Source organism: Stegodyphus dumicola, chromosome 10, assembly GCF_044657685.1.
Source record: "Stegodyphus dumicola isolate Sdum_Otavi_A_Nest chromosome 10, ASM4465768v1".
NCBI lineage: Eukaryota > Metazoa > Arthropoda > Arachnida > Araneae > Eresidae > Stegodyphus > Stegodyphus dumicola.
In genome coordinates this window covers 20,960,389-20,977,079 of record NC_140777.1, presented here as the reverse complement: position 1 = coordinate 20,977,079, position 16,691 = coordinate 20,960,389, and the positions used below count along the sequence as shown (strand labels likewise).

The 16,691-nt window shown below is 37.8% G+C and overlaps 1 protein-coding gene across 2 annotated transcripts in view; it reads left to right on the top strand.

The window, feature by feature from the left end:
• Positions 1 to 9,914: 9,914 nt before the first annotated feature.
• The window catches only part of LOC118204798 (uncharacterized), a 29,311-nt gene continuing 22,534 nt past the window's right edge, over positions 9,915 to 16,691 (top strand). For both annotated transcript variants that reach the window (XM_085824723.1, XM_035377091.2), the window contains exon 1: positions 9,915 to 10,012. The gene's annotated coding sequence lies outside the window, so the exon portion shown is untranslated. The remainder of the gene's footprint in view (positions 10,013 to 16,691) is intronic.

Below are 16,691 nucleotides of genomic sequence, written 5' to 3'. Positions count from 1 at the left end.
AGGACAGATTATCCCATTTCTGGATGAGGTTATCGTACGCTTTTGGGGACGGATCCTTCTCTAACTGATCGTAGGCCTTATCAAAAGCTTGCAGAGGATTGTCTGTTTCCTCCTGAATCCTCTCCTCTTTCTCCTTTCCGTCTGGATAGACGTGATTGATATGAAAATCTCCTTCCATAATATGCCATCGATAGTTGCGCACTTTGTTTTCGGCACAATGGAAATATTTCATCCTTTGATGATGTCGGGCACATTTTACCCGATACTTCCAAATGATTCCATCTGGCACATAAATTTCCGTCACGGGTTTTTGATAATCCAAGGCTTTAGCAAAGAATTTAGCTTTCTGGCATCCCACCACATAAATCGTGGAGAAGCTGTGAGTGAGCGATTGGAGAATGCGTCCTAAATGGTTGTAGGGAATATGACCCTCGTTCCAACGAAGTCCGTGCCGGTTTCTCGTCAGCCAGGCATTCGTCTTTTGGTTTTTTTCACTCAGTTGGTGGAAGGGGTGAAGAGGAGTAAACGTCAACGATCCCACGGTCAAAAAATCTTTTGTCGCATAGCCCAATTCTTTTAAAACGTAGGTAAATTCACCCTTGTTGTGGTTGTAGGACTGGAAACCCTCTAGATCGAGCACGATAAAGTTTTCTGAACACGCCATGGCGATGAATACGGTGATGTCTTCCACAAACAGGAGCAAAAAAGAGAATCGAAAAGGTATATATGTATAACAGGGAAGATCTAGAAAGGGAAAAAAAACAATAAAACGTTTTAGAGTCGTCGTCTTGAAAGAGACATTTTTCTTTTCAAAGGGTTAAGAAGAGTGTTCTTTTTAAATGAAGTTATGATTATTATGATTATTAAAAAAAGAAACAAAGAATCAAATCGAGTTTATAGATAACCATATTCATAGGACCAAAGGGACTTACCAGTTCAGTTCACGTCTTCTTCTGTTCTCTGAAGAAATCTCGCGGAGGACACACATTTTTATACTCGCACGACATCTGTCGGGATCGCGACCCCATCTAAATGTCAGGGTCATTCCAACCTCTTAAAAGGATCGGAATGAAAGAAACACTTTGATAAAAAATATATTTATGAAAAGATATCTGAGGGTCGTGAGAATATTTTCTCTCCCCACCCCCCGCTTATTTCAAAAAAAAATAAATAATAAAAAGTCTTTCTTAGATCGCGTCAAGATTACAAAACAACTCACAGGACTTGTTTATCTCAATCTCGTCAGGGTCACCGTTTCACATAAGAAGATGGATGGACCCTGAACTTTAGACATGATAAAAATTAACTCTACCCGCCTTTTGTCTGGGAATAGGGTTTCACCGTTTCTAAAAATAGACCAGATCCCATTCTTGGAATTCTATTCTTTAGGAAAGGAGTGATGGTCTATTTTTAGAAAGTGTGAGACAACATTCCCAGACAAAAAGGGGGTAGAGTTAATTTTTATTATGTCTGAGACATGATAAAAATTAACAATTTTTTTTTTTTTTTTTTTTTTTTTAAGGCTGAAAAATTTTTCTGAGAGAGCTGAAAAAGATTTTTCCTCCTAATCTTTTTCGACGATGAAAAGGGAAAAACTATTGATCCGATCTCCCTACGCTTTAGGGAAAAAAATACTTATGAAATATTCATGTGTTGAAATTGACTATTCAAATAAGTGACATTTTGTTTCTCATTGGAACTGTTCAACAGCGAGTCCATTCGTCTCATTCTTTGGGGTAGGGGATGAAAGTACAGCGGTTTGTTGAAATCGATGATAGTTTCCTCTTTAGTCGGCGGAACTGTAAATCTATCCCGTCTTAACTCTTCTAATCTCTTTGAAAGTCTTTCCACTTGCTCTGCTAAGGTTTCCTCGGTACTCATGATCTCTCTTAGTTTAGGGAAGTCTTGACGTATTGGCTAGAGAACAGAGGGTCTTTTTCTATCTATACATATATCATGTGGGAGCGTGTGATTTATAAATCCTTGTGAAATCTTTCTACGTCTTGTGTAACTTGGAAAATTCGTCTTGTGTAACTTGGAAAATTCGTCTTCTTCTCGTCGATTGGGGGTGGAGTTATAGAAAAGAAATGGGATTGGAAAGAAATCAACATATTACAAAAAGTTTTTTTCTATTTTTTTTTCTCTAGGGATTTACATACCATTTCATTCATGAACATTCAAGGGTTCTCTCTAAGACCAAATTTTAGAAGAGGACCACAAAGAGTACACTTGAGGATCCTCTTTCAGGTCTAGGTGAGATAAGGTTTGAGACCCAACTTAGACATTTATTATTATTATTAGAAAGTTCATCCTCCTCCTCCTCCTCATCGTCGCACGAGTTCTCCTGGGGAGATTCTTCCGCCTCCTCTTCGTCTTCGACAGCTTTGCTCTCGGAGGGATAACAATGTAATTTCCGGAAAACGTAACTGCCCTCCATCAAATGATATCGAAAATTTCTCACCTTGTTCTAGGCACAATGAATCATCTTTTGGAAATATTGGTGTCGCGTGCATTTCGACTTGTTCCGCCACTCGGTTTTCCCTGGGATGTAAAACTCATAAACGGATCGCTGGCAGAGCTTGCTGAAAAATTCGGCTTTATCGTATCCATTGACGTAGATCACCTCCACATTTTCGGTCAGTATTTTCAGGATCGTAGGAAGATGCTCGTAGGAAAGACGACCCTCGGTCCATTGCAGGCCGTGTCGGTTATTTGTAGTCTGGTTGACCACAGCTTGATTGCGGGACGATAAGTCATCGTAATGGACAGGAGGGAGAAAAATCATGGATCCGCATAAGGTTAAATCGCAAGTGATGTAGCCCAGTTCTTTCAAGATGAAACATATATCTCCCGTCTTTGGATCATAACAGTGAAAGTATTTCATGTCCAGAACAATGCAGGATTCTTTGAGAGGTTTGGCACTCAAAATGTCCATCTTCTTCAATTGAGGAAAAAAAGAAAACAAAACTCTCTCTCTCTCTCTCTCTCTCGCTGTGTGTCCTGAAGGAAAAAATGGATAGCGTTCTCTCGCCGTCTCCTCTTTTATAGAGAGAGAGAGAAGGTTGCACGTGACAGGTCGTATGAATTCTGGGAAAGGTCACATTCGTATATATATATTTGTTTTTTGAATAATATCGTGCGTATCTCAATACACATCCATCATCATAATAATAAAGGTCACCTTCGAAAGAAAAAGAAATAAAAAACATGGAACTCGTGCTCGACTTTGAAGGTTTCTACGATTCTCAAGGAGCCTTTATTGTGAAAGAATTGGCTTACGTCACATTGGACGGTACTTCTCGAGGGGTATTTGTTTTTAAACCCCCGTTTCCATGGCAAATGCTCACCGAGAAAGAAAAACGAACCGCTGTGTGGGCGAGTGATTATTATCACGGCTTGTCGTGGTACGAAGGAGAAATTCCGTACAGTTATTTTCCATGGGTGTTAACGATGTTGACGGAACCTTTTTCCATGATTTGGGTGCGAGGAGAAATGAAACGGCAGTTTTTAGAGAAATGGTTGCAAAGATCCATTTATTGCATTTCGGGATCGACGCAAGAGATTCTCAAATACAATGGGATCGAACACATGAATTGTCCTAACCATACAAAAGGTTTTTTCCATTGCGCTCTACAAAAAGCAGTTCGGTATCATTAATATTTAAAGACACAGAGAAGAAATTCGCAAGGTCGATCCTGCACAATTCAATCTTGACAGAACTCATTAAAAAAAATACATATATCATGTTACTTCTTCAACAGCACAGATGGTTCTGAAGCGAAACTTGGAATTTTGAAATAATAGATCAGGGAGAAATCATTCTTAAAAAAAAATGGTAAAGTCTCGAATCGGCTGGGAGAAAAAAAATTTCTCAGAGCTGGGAAAAAAAAAAAAAAAAAAAAAAACTTTTCGTTAATTTTTATCATGTCTTTAGACATGATAAAAATTAATGACCCTCCCTTTTTGTCTGGGAAAGATGTCTCAACCTTTCTAAAAATAGACCATGACTCATCCTTTCTCTAATGGCAATCATTCCATGAATGAATCACGATTTGTTTTTCAAACGAGTGAGACAACATTCCCAGACGAAAAGGGAAGAGGGTCGTTAATTTTTATCATGTCTAAGACATGATAAAAATTAACAAAAAGTTTTTTTTTTTTTTTTTTTTTTGAGTTGGAGAATTTTTCTCAGCTCTGAAAATTTTTTTTCCAGCCGACTCGAGACTTTACCATTTATATTTACGAATAGTCTTTGGATTATTTATTTATTTTCTTTTAAAAAGAAAAATTCTGAGCTAGACCTATCTATTGGCTTAACATTCTGGTCATAGAAACAGTCTACAATCTCATTTTTTTTCGAGGCTAATGCACGGGTTCTCCAATCAAAAGGGTTACTATAAAGGGATTGGTTTGAATGCATTTATCTGCAAATGTTGTAGGATTCTGTTGTTGAGAAGGGGGTATATTATTATTATTATTATTATTATTATTATTATTATTATTATTATTATTATTATTATTATTATTATTATGATTGTGGCAGATTCGTTTTCTACATGGAAGTCTAATCTCCTCCGAAGACCTTTTCTGGGGATTTTCGATAGATGGTTTTTCAATAGGAATCGTTTCCCTCGGATCCTCAAGAGATAGAGGGGGGTCTTGTCTTGAGACATGAAGCGGTCTCTCCTCCTCCTCGAGAAGTCTTGAGAAAGGGAGAGGATTTTCGGTTCCCTTATTCTCGAGGGGTCTTGACAAATTGAGAGGTCCCTCCTCTTCGAAAGAGAGAGAAGTTTTGGTTCCCTTATTCCTGAGGGGTCTTGACAAATTGAGAGGTCCCTACTCTTCGAAAGAGAGAGAAGTTTTGGTTCCCTTATCCTCGAGGGGTTTTGACAAATCGAGAGGTCCCTCATTTTCGAGGGGTTTTGATAAATGGAGAGGTTTTTCATCTTCGAAGGGGTTTGATAAAGGAAGAGGTCCCTCCTTCTCGAGGGGTCTCTCTTTCTCAAGGGGTTTTGAGGAAGGGAGAGGTTTTTCATCCTCGACGGGTTTTGACAAACTGAGAGGAATCTGAACAGGCTTCTCCTCATCCCCATCATTATCGAGGAGGATGAGGATAGGCTTTTGGAAAGGCTTTTTCTTTTTCTTCTGAACAGGCTCCTCTTGATGCTCGGGGAGAGGGATGGGGTAGTTGTTCCATCATTCTATTTTTTCTTGCTCGAGGATTTTTTCAAAAGTCGTGGCCTCTCTATGATGAGACGAAGAAGGAGAGTCCTCGAGAAGAATATAATAGGTATTCTTCCCAGTCTTCTCGATCGAGAGAGGTTCGTGCAAACATTTGTGCAACCATTCACTAAAATGAACGAGAATCCCTTTTGTCTTCTCAAGACGATCCATAATCCTATTCATTTGCGACACGGTTAGAAAGTGGGACGTGTAAAAATATTTGGCTCGTTTCATTAACAAAATTTGTGCATCCAAAGGTGGAATGTCACGAGCCATCAACACGTTTTCGTCGGACAAAAATTCGTCCCGCATCTTTTGATAACTCCCCACGGTATAATAACCCGCACATTTTGAAAAATCGGAGGCTTTCAGGTAAACGACTCCTTGGATGATATAAAAGGAAAGATCAACATATTTATATTTGAAAGGAATACACGTAGTGAGCCGGGGATGCCTCCTCATGATCCACTTGGACAAAAATACGACTTTGGGGCTCTCCCCTTTTATTTATAGAGAGAAAGAGAGTGTGACCTTCCCTTCCCTCCTCCTCCTCTCTCCCTGCTTCCTCTATCTCTGGACGTCCTTGGATTGGAAAGGATGACTTTGAAAAAAAAAGAAGGTCATGGTTGGATAATTTTTTGTTTATTAAATTATTACTTTCACTTCCTCATTCCCACACACATTAATCTTTTTAAGAAAAGAAAAAGAGGTCATGGAGATAAGATTTCTTGGAAAGAAGAGAGAGAGAGAAAAAAAAAGCAAATAAAACGGACGTCATAGAGCCTCTATGTGTGTCTGTGTGTGTCTATATAGATATATAAAAAGACGAGAGTACTGGGCGAGATCATTTCTTTTCCATTGGGAGCCATGTCGCTACTAGACGTTTTTCCAACTCAACGGATTTCGCACGGGGAGGATTTGAAGACGCTAAAGCAAATCTCCAACTTGAAAATTTTTTTGGCGTGTCATTGTGCGACATTTATTCCGCATTTACCACCTCATCAAGCGATCGTTTCTTTCAACCAAGATGTCGAATCCTCCAACCTGCTCGTTCAGAATATATACAGAAATTTATTCGAATCGCAACAAACGAAAGAGGAATCTCCCTTCTCTTGGAATCGGATGGATCGAGCTTTGAGACGGCCCATTCAAACAGACCGGCGATATACGGATCCGCACACGAGTTTTCGGTGTAAGAATATTTTTCTCACGAAACGATATTTTACGTTTGGAGTGAGAACGACGGCTGAGGACGAAGTTCATATTGTTCAAACTACAGCCGCTCCTCTCGCCTATTATGAATCATCGTCCCCCAATCTGAAGGAAAGAAGTTTTAAAGTCAGCGACAGGATGAAATATAAGAAATATATTCTAAGACCTTTTCAAAACTATGTCGTTCCCCCGAAAACGCAATATCTCATCGTCACAACCCAGAAGAGTCTCTTTCTCGTCGATCGGTGCTCGTACTCGCTTTGGAAACAATTGAAAGAGGAGATTTCTTTCCAATCGCCGATGATGTTTCAAGAAAAAGAAGAAGAAAACCCTCCGCCACCTTTACCCATCCCTTCCTTAGATGATAAGAGGAGCTGGACCAAACCGTCGTCATGGCCCGAAACAAAATCGACCCAACAACGGAATGAAATTGAAGTCATCACAATTGAAGATGAGGAGGAAGAAAAAAAATTACCTCTTAAAAAACGGTCGACTTACCGGAACCTACCTGGCGTGCAAGATCCGCTTCAGAATCCAGAAGCTTCTTCTTCTTCTTCTTCTTCCCCGACTTGTTCAAACAGGCAACCTCTTTCGGACTCCTCACAGACAGAACCTCTTCTAGTATTCTCTTCTTCTTCTTCTCCTCCTCCAACCTGTCCCGACATCGTAGAGGTAGAATGTCAGACGGGTCCACAAGCTTCAAAAAGTCCCGACGTCGTAGAGGTAGAATGTCAGCCGGGTCCACAAGTTCCAACAGGTCCAGAAATCATGGAGACAGAATCACAGCCGGGTAAACAAGTTCCAACGGGTCCAGAAATCGTAGAGGTAGAATTTCAGCCGGGTAAACAAGTTCCAACGGGTCCAGAAATCATGGAGGTAGAATCGCAGCCGGGTCCAGACATCCTAGATCCCTCCACTCATCCCAAAGAGACTCCAAGTGTTTCAAGACAGCCTTGTGAGGATCCAGCCCTTCCCGTATGGAATGATTATATGGACTTACAAAATTTGGTGCAACAGGAAGGAGAAGAAAATAATCATACGGATGGGTGGGTCAAAGACTGTTTAGATCATTTAACCTCGAATGAAATTGAACTGTTATGGAATTGCATTTCTGAAATCACATCGGAAATGGGATAAAAACCAAAACAAAAAAAAACATTTTTTTAATAACAAATTGGAGGAGGGTCATGATGTCAATTAAAAAAAATATTATATAGAGTCCAATCTTGGTGGTTCACTTCAGTTTTCCAACATGAGGTGATCCACGTTTCCCGAAATATGGATCCCATTCCAAGAGAGATTGTGTAGAGCCTTCACTTCAGTTCTTTTTTTCCTACCAAGAGGAGAGGGTCCCCAAAGGGCTACCCATGTCCAAAGAGAGAAAGTGTAGAGCGTTCATTTCAGTTTTTTATTCCAAGTTTAGGGGAGGGAGGTCTCAAAATGACACCTTCCCCATTTTCAAAGAGAGATGGTGTAGAGCGTTCATTTCTGTTTTTTTCCAAAGTTAGGGAGTTTTCAAATGGCTACCCATTTCAGAGAAAGAGAGAGAAAATGCGTAGAGCGTTCATTTCAGTTTTCCAAGGTTAGGATGGTGGTGGAGAATCCTCCAAAATGGTTACTCATGTCAAAGAGAGAGAGAGAGAAAGCGTAGAGCGTCCATTTCAGTTTTCCAACATTAGAAGGTCCCAAAATACCTTCTGAATTCAAAGAGAGATCGTGTAGAGCGTTCATTTCCAGCTCTCCAAGATCAGAAGAAGAGGGTCCGCTTTTCCCAAAAGAGCTTTCCGCATTCAGAGACAGCGAAGTGCAGACTTCAGTTTTCTCCCTCCCCAAGAATAGAGGGTCCCAAAATGGCTTCCCATTTCAAAGAGAGAGGGAGAGGCGTTCATTTCCATTCTCCAAGACAGGGTCGTCTGCTTTTTCCCAAAATGGCTTCCCAATTCAGAGAGAGAGAGAGAGTAAAAGGGTGTGTAGAGCGGTCATGTTCATTCTCCAATATAGGGTCGTCAGCTTTTTCTCAAAATGGCATCTCCCCATTCAAAAAGAGATCGTAACCAATTTTTTCCAGTTTTTTCCAAGATGGGGGGCAGAAGAAAACCTAGGATGGAATAACACGACACACAGAGGAAAAGAGAAAAAAACGCCATCTTGTCATTTTCTGGTAGGGTACCGGTGTTCGAATACTTTTGTGACCGACTGTACATAGTCTTTGATTCATAAATAGCTTTAGTTAAAGGAAAGTGTCTTTATTTGATACCATAACATATGAAGATCACCGATGCCGCGTATGGAATATTGAGTAAGTTATTACATACAAGATTTATGCAGTAGCTGGAGTGCTTAAGATTCCTGACTTCAATCTAAAAAGGAAGCTTGGGGGTAACTTAAGCAGCGTTGTGAAATCCTTTCCGCGATTCAATTTACTTAAAGGTGGCGCTTTCACACATTAATGTGGCGGATAAAAACCGGTATTTTGATTTGTGATCTGAGTGATGGAGTTGCATAGCTTTTCCGAAATGCTTGATTTTGTTCAAGGAGGCGTAAATTCTCGTTATATTACTGAAGCAGAGAGTATTTTAAAAAGCGGATCATTTGGTAATGCACGGAATTTTACTTGAAAAATCCAATGTACAAATTTTAGCTTCCTAATTAAGGATAAGTTCTATAGCGTCCTGGGGCCGTAACCTCCTACCGTGCGACAAGATCTCGATACGAGAGTGACGTAGCAAGCGATACCTTCTCGTTCGACTGCTACTAAAGATTGATGAAAGCGATTGCTGATCGCATGAAAGCGAAGGAAAGAGTGAAAAGCAGCAGTGATATAAGCGAAAAGCGGCGACCGTTGTGTTCGCCCCGGACCGGCGCCCCCGCGCTGGCTGTATGGTGGAGGAGTGGGTGCGGTACGCATGTTCCTAAAATGTTCTCGTTGTACCCCCTGCTGAGAAAATGCTGAATCACTATTGGCTGATCGGCTTGCTACCGTGGCCTATATGTACAGTACCTCCTAAAGGTGCTGAGTAGGAGCTACTGACATGTAGGCCTCGCGAAAGCTCTACGTCTATATAGTTACGTCTATATTCTTGTAATCAATAGCAGCGAAGCAGCTATCACAGCAGGAGGTACAGCGAGTACGTTTTAGGAACATGCGTGCGGTAAAAGGAAGGAAAGGGCAGAAAAGACGTCTTTCTTCTTCGCTTTCTACCCTTTATAGTAGCCTTATTCTAAGCACATTGGCAACCTAGACCAAATCTAGTCACGTGACAGTACACTTTTCCGTACATTACGAACTAGTTTTGTATTTACTGTAATGTATGTAAGTTAAAATTAAATAAGCTGTTCTATATACGTATATTATTTTTACTACTACATTAAACTTCTGTAAATATATATATTTAAATTATTGGATACATTTATTTTTGTATTTTGATATTTAACACTCTGCTTGCAGAACATTTGCCAGCAATTTTAGCCGGCAGGCAGAAAGATTTAGTTACAAATTGTTCTTTGTCGAACGATTTGATCGTTGTGGTGCAAGTGTTTAACGTATCATTTTCGTTGGAATTCGACATAAAATGAGGTACGTATTTTATTTTAATTGTTGTTTATCCTTCAAAGAATAATGTGCAAATGAAAATTTGATGAAATATCAGACATGATTTCTAGTGTCAGAAAAAAAATTACAGTAAACATGAAAAATCTTCGCCTGAAAGCGATTTTAAGATCAACTTGCAAGCGGCTGAAAACAGATCTTCACAAAATTCGACGAAAACAAAAGAAAAAAAAAAAAAAAAAAAAAGATGACAAAGAAGAATACAAAGACTAATCATGTAGATTGTATTCATTTTGGATAAAAATAAAGTAGAAGCTAACTTTTAATGGAATTGATATTGATTATTTGAAACGTGCCACTTTGTTGCTTATGAAAATATTTTTAGAGTATGCATATCTTGATAATATTATATATGAACAAATGATAAGACTGTGGTAAAAAAATAATTGATACATAACTGAAATTATGTACAGAAGAATTACATGTATACCTCTTAATATTTTTCTCTGGTTAACTGCTGCAAAATTTCTCCCCAAATCAATAATTTTTACAAGGTCAAATAGAAAATTATCTGTGATTAGGATATTAAAGTTTTATATTCTCATTTTCACTTTTATTATTCAGATCATGTAACCTTTAACTACTGTGACTTAAATTGTCGCATAACTACTGTGAGTGGTCTCTCAGACCACTTCTGCTAAAAACAAAATAAGATATTATTTTACTTTTCTTATTTGAATAAATGTTATTTAATTTTATATATTTAACTTTTTCATGAAGATATAAAGCAATTTTTATACTTAAATCAGTTCATTAGAATAAAATATATACTATGATAATAATTCCTTCGCTTACGTATCTGGATGGAAGAAGTAAATTTTAAAATTCAACTTTTTTGTTTTACATTAAAATTTGCAATAAGAATGTAGAAAATTAATTTTTATTTTAAAAATTATAATTCCAGCTGCATTTTATACATACTTTTCTACTGCATTGTAGACACACTGGTTCTTTGCATTCTTTACATTTGTAAGCTGTTTTCGTTTCTTTCTTTTTTTTTTTTTTTTTTTTCTTCTCGATGGACAAATATAGCACTTTCTTTTTTAATCTAATTTATCATCTTCGATCGCAATGTTTCCATCATCATCATTTATTCCGAAAACTCTTCTTATTGTAAGTTTGAGTTCTTCAGGTAACAATAATGAAGTTATCCTCCGTTTTACATGAGACTGCAACGACTGAATTGCTAATGAAATCGTTTCGTTTCATTTTCGGAGTTGATGGGATAAGATTGAAATAATACGAATGCATTTATTGCACATATATCCAAGTTTCTGAAGAATAATGCCATAGGCCAACGTCGGGTTCTACGAGCAGTTGTATAGATTGAACGAAGTATAATATTGTGACTACGAGTTTGAACACCCTTGTTGGGCACTTGAATAGACTATTTGAATTAATTTTTTCCAATAAAAGAATCTCTTCCAGAAGGAGAACATGGATTTTCATTTTCATCGGCAGATATTTCTGAACTTATGTTGTGGTCGCTCTCTATAATTTCATCATGGGACCTTTCATCAGAGAACTCTAAATTAGACCAATTTCAAACTATTTATTAAAATTGTTCTTGGGTAAGATATATAGAATGTTTCCTGCACGCATTTGAAGCAATATCAAGAATATTTATAAAAAAGCAAAATATGTAACAACAACGAAAAGTGAACTTTATTGACCGAAATTTGAATCGTATCTGCTGTGATCGGTCCCACAGACCGCTGGGTGGGGGGGAATTAAAAAAAATAAAAGAATACATAGAGCTAGCCAAACGCAACTTGGTATGTGACATTGTACAACTGTGTTAGGAAGGTACTAAGAATGGCAATACCCATTAATTATTCTAAGAGGTGGAAGCATTTAATGGAAAATGTTGCACGGTCTGAGAGACCGCTTACAGCAGTTAAAGGTTAATCTAAGATATACCAATTCAGACCCTTTATCTATCATTGAAAGACACTTAAAATCTGCGACTGAATTTCATTATGTTAAATAACTGTGTGAATATATGATACTATAAATGTATATAAAGTGAAATTTTGAGTGCATAATTGTGGGGCATTCTCATTGAGTAAGCATTACTATAAGTTTCTTATCTTGAAACTGTACTTATTGTTTCAAATTAAAAGTAAATGTTAGAAAAGATGCTGCAGTTAGACAGGGTTCATACAGGCCTTAGGTTTTTGAAATCGATTTTTGGTCCTTAAAAGTTCTTAATTTTAATCATCTGAAATTTCTGTCTTGTTTTTACGACTACAGTTTTGAGTGTGAATTATCATTACGCAGGAATATTTTAACATTTCACTGACAAATATGATTATCTTTTAAATGGGTTCATGGGTTATAATTTGTTCCTATTTCTAATGTAGGGATACGGGAGTTTCTGAGCAAGCAGTCAAACATAAGCATTTCAAAATTATTTAATTTTTTTCTAATGAAGCCCATTCAAACAACTTTCTGCTTTTGGGGGTGTGAATTCAGTACTTTTCCGTTTTGCCCGTGCAAACAATAAAGTCGCCAATAATGGTCCAACTGATGCCAAACGGAATATTCTCGCTGGTAAGTTTTACGCCTCATCTTCAAAACAAGTTGCAGCCATTTCTTATCAGATTGATTGTTTCTTTCAATACTAGCATACAATTACATAGAATTTTTACAAGATAGTTAAATTTTATGCCCTTCGCGGTAATTAAGTCAATTAGAATGCAATCACACTGCTCATTCGAAAGCGAAAATATAGAAAAGGCAAAATCAAGAGTTAAATTTATCAATTCTAATGAGAATGCACTAGCCAAGTAAAGGACTACGGTTTTACATAATTTCTGAGTAAGCTATTCGTACGAATTGAAATAATTCTTGCATTTAAACTGGTATTCCAAATTAAAATGTAACTTGAAATTAATGTACATAATAACTGAGAGAATTAGAATTTTGTAGCATAGTTTACGTGAGTTGAGATCATTTCGGGTCACGTGATACAAACCGGCGAATCAGGATGTTGAAAAATGAAAGCATAGTAAATTCTTAAATTAATGTCTTTTTACAAATTTATTGTCTTTATTTATTGGCATTTTACAAAATTGAGGAAGCACTTCCGCAAAACATCCATTAAATTTAAACATTGCCAAAAATGGCGATAGATGTTCAAAGCTGGTACCCTGGCGAATTGGTTTGTCGGAGGTAGCAACCTGGTTCTACAAGCGCTTGCCTTTAGACAAAGAATATTTCTCGTCTGTTCCTGGCTCCGTTTTACCGCTGGCTAGCGGTGCCTCACTACCGGATGAGGTGGTGAAAATCGGCGGTGGTTAATGATAATCGATAAATGGCTGTTTAGAATAGTATGGCTGTGTTCTTATGTAATTTTTAAGACTTTAAACATGCAGAACCATAGGGTACCTGACTCCTAAAATATTATTATTAACATAGGCCCCAATAATATATATTTTAAATAATTAAGTTTTATTTTTATTACTGTTATTTTTACCTAAAATAATAAGAATTAAATCAGTTTTCATTCTTAAAAATTTGATATATTTTTAATGCATTTTAACATTCATTTTTAGAGGATGTTAGGTGTTTATATTCAATAGATGATTAGAATGAAATAAAAATTATTATTGGTTCTCGATAACAAAATACTTTTATGTATTCCCAGGGTCATCAAAGTTAGTAAACCCCTGCTTTGAGTAATTAATCAAAGTTTGAATGACTCTTGAAAGATAACAAGATGTGTAATGTTCTTCTAGTTTTATTTACAATGCTACTTTAAAGGATTTGAATATTATTGAAGATTCTTGGCCTTGTCAAATTTGTTATGAAACAGGCAGTTGTTTCAAAATAAAATGTTTTAAGCTGTCAGCAGGTAAATTCAAAAAACAACATAAAAAATTGCTTGCATAAAATGAATGTTTTAAATGTATTATTTAGTAATGAATCCATTAATTTACACTCCCTTCCAAAAGTTAAGCGTGAAGATGTAAAATGCAAAACAATTAACACATAATGCTTTGATTGACACAAAATTCGGCAGGAAAGTAGCATGTATATATATATGCATAAAAAAATCAATAATTATATACAGAAAAGAAAACAATATTAAATTTTTGTAAGTTATCAGGTAATGATATACTGGGGACTTAAACAGAATTATGTATAAAGTGAAAATAAACAGCATAAAATGGAAAAAAAAAAATTAATAGGGTATGTGATCCCCTCTCATCTGTATACAAAGTTTACACCTTGTGACCGTGCTTTCAATTCCACCACAGAATTAAGCAATAGCCCTTCTTCTTGTAGAGCAGTTTCCAGCTCAATAAGAGTGGCTGGAGGTGGGAAACGTGAAGATACAGCACGGCCGAGAGCATCCCAAAGATTTTCAATGGGATTAAGGTCGGGTGAATATGCTGGCCACGGCATATGTGCAATCCCTTCGCTCTCCTGGTAGTCATCGATGATGTCATCTTTATGGGGACGTGCGTTATCGTCCATTAAAACAAAAGTAGGGCCAACTGCTGCAGCGTACAATCTCGCAATGGGTTCTAGGACTTCATCTCGATACCGGACAGCCATGAAAGAACCCCGTTTAAAGATGTGCAGGTCGGTGCGGTATCCTAATGAAATTCCTGCCAACACCATAGTGCTTCCGCCTCGGAATGCGTGATGTTTTGGGACTGATTGCATGTTCGTTGTTCACGCTATATCCTTATACGCTTGTCATCTGGCTCCAGAGATAATCGTGACTCATCAGTAAACATGATATTGCCCTAGTCAGACACATTCCAAATGACATGTTACAGGCACCACTGTAATCGTGTCCCTCTTTACTGGACGAATAGAGGAACACAAACTCGAGGTACCCGGGCATACAGTAGCTGCAGATATCGCCTTACCAATGGACGCTGTAACCATAGATGTCACACGTGTGGAGGTCGCTCTGCGATTCCGCTTGGCTACGGTAGCAATATATCAATCCAAGGGTTGTAACCCTTGGGCTATGGGCCTTCGGCTCAGGCAATTTGTGCATTGCTAGTAGGTTTCAGTGCATAAAGCGCTACCCTCATCGAAATATAGCCGACTTTCGAATACTTGAGGTTCCGTAAAAGTAGGCATGGCATATCAACTTAGATGAAATAGTCAACAAAGTTGTAAGGATCTGATATTAATTATTGATGGAACATTATAAATGAGACCGAGATGAGACTAGCACTACAGCTGTAACTGGTACGACGTAGAGTCAAGGATGAGTAAATAAGCAGTGCAGAGTTTAAAAGAGAAACACGAGTATCGCAGGAGAGTCCATAGGTGTGACACACTTAGAATTAATATTGATATGTAATGGCATTATGACGACAACAATTGACTGCAAAAAGTAAATAAGCTATGTACATATAAACACAAATGAAAGAAGGGGCATGTCATACATGCAGAAATAAAAGATAAATACATGAGATAAAGCTTACAATGTTGCAACTACAACAGTATGGACTAACAATTTGTTAATAGTAGTATTTTATATATATATTTGTTTTCTTATATATATATATATTATTTATTTAATTTAAATGCCTCAGGACGCAAGTGGGCTTTTTCTATTCTCCCTAATTTTAAAATTGTAGTTGAGCATAGGTATGGTGGGTTTAGATACCTCTGGTATGTTTTTGTAGAATCTGAGAATCTGTGGGCCAGGGTGGCCATATGCTCATGAATATAGGGTGTATTGAATTCGCGGTGGATTGCCGAGTTCCTTATGAACCACGGGCAACCCGCCGCGTGTCATAACACAATATTTTGGAGAGTTTGCAATTTTTTAATATTCGGATCACTGGCATATCCCCACACAGGGCAGGCATAAGTGATGATGGAACGTAACATGACTTTGTAAATGAGTAATTTGTTGTCAGTAGAAAGAACGCTGTTGCGAGCAATGGAGAGTGTACGCACTCTGAACTTAGTAATGAGCTATGTGATGTGTGGGGGTCCAAGTGAGACATTGGTTTAGGGCAACGCCAAGATAAACGGGCTTGCTTGGTCCAAGGGATAGGAGTTCCATACATGGTGATTTGGAGATTATAGTCAATATTTTTTTCCATCGTGAAGATAATTGCATCAGAATTTTCGACATTAATTTTTATTTTCCAAGCCAAGAGCCAAGACTCCAATGCATGTATGTGATTTTGTAATGTATGGATGACTGAGCCGTGAGATGCATTTTGTGATAGAATTGCCGTGTCATCAGCATACATTGCTAGTGTAGTGTCGTGTATGTGGAATGTCGTTCGTGTAAATATTGAAGTAAAGCGGGCCTAAAATTGACCCTTGTGGGACCCCAGCCCTGATGGGCCTGAGGGAGAAAGTTTTGTTGTTAACACGAAAGACAAAGTGTCGATCCATGAGATAAGAATAGGTAATGTGAGTGATGTAGTCTGGGAAACCCAGGTTTATGCTTTTGTGCATAAGATCCTCCAGCCAGACTCTATCAAAGGCCTTAGCGACGTCTAAGAATATGGGCCCTGTGATTGATTTTTCTTGTAGACCCTGGGAGATCATTTCCATTACACGGTATGGTTGGTGGAGAGTTTTTTCTTGAATCCATGCTGTTCAGCTATCAGGAGATTATTGTTGTTGAGGTGATTCAGTAAACGTTGTTGGATGA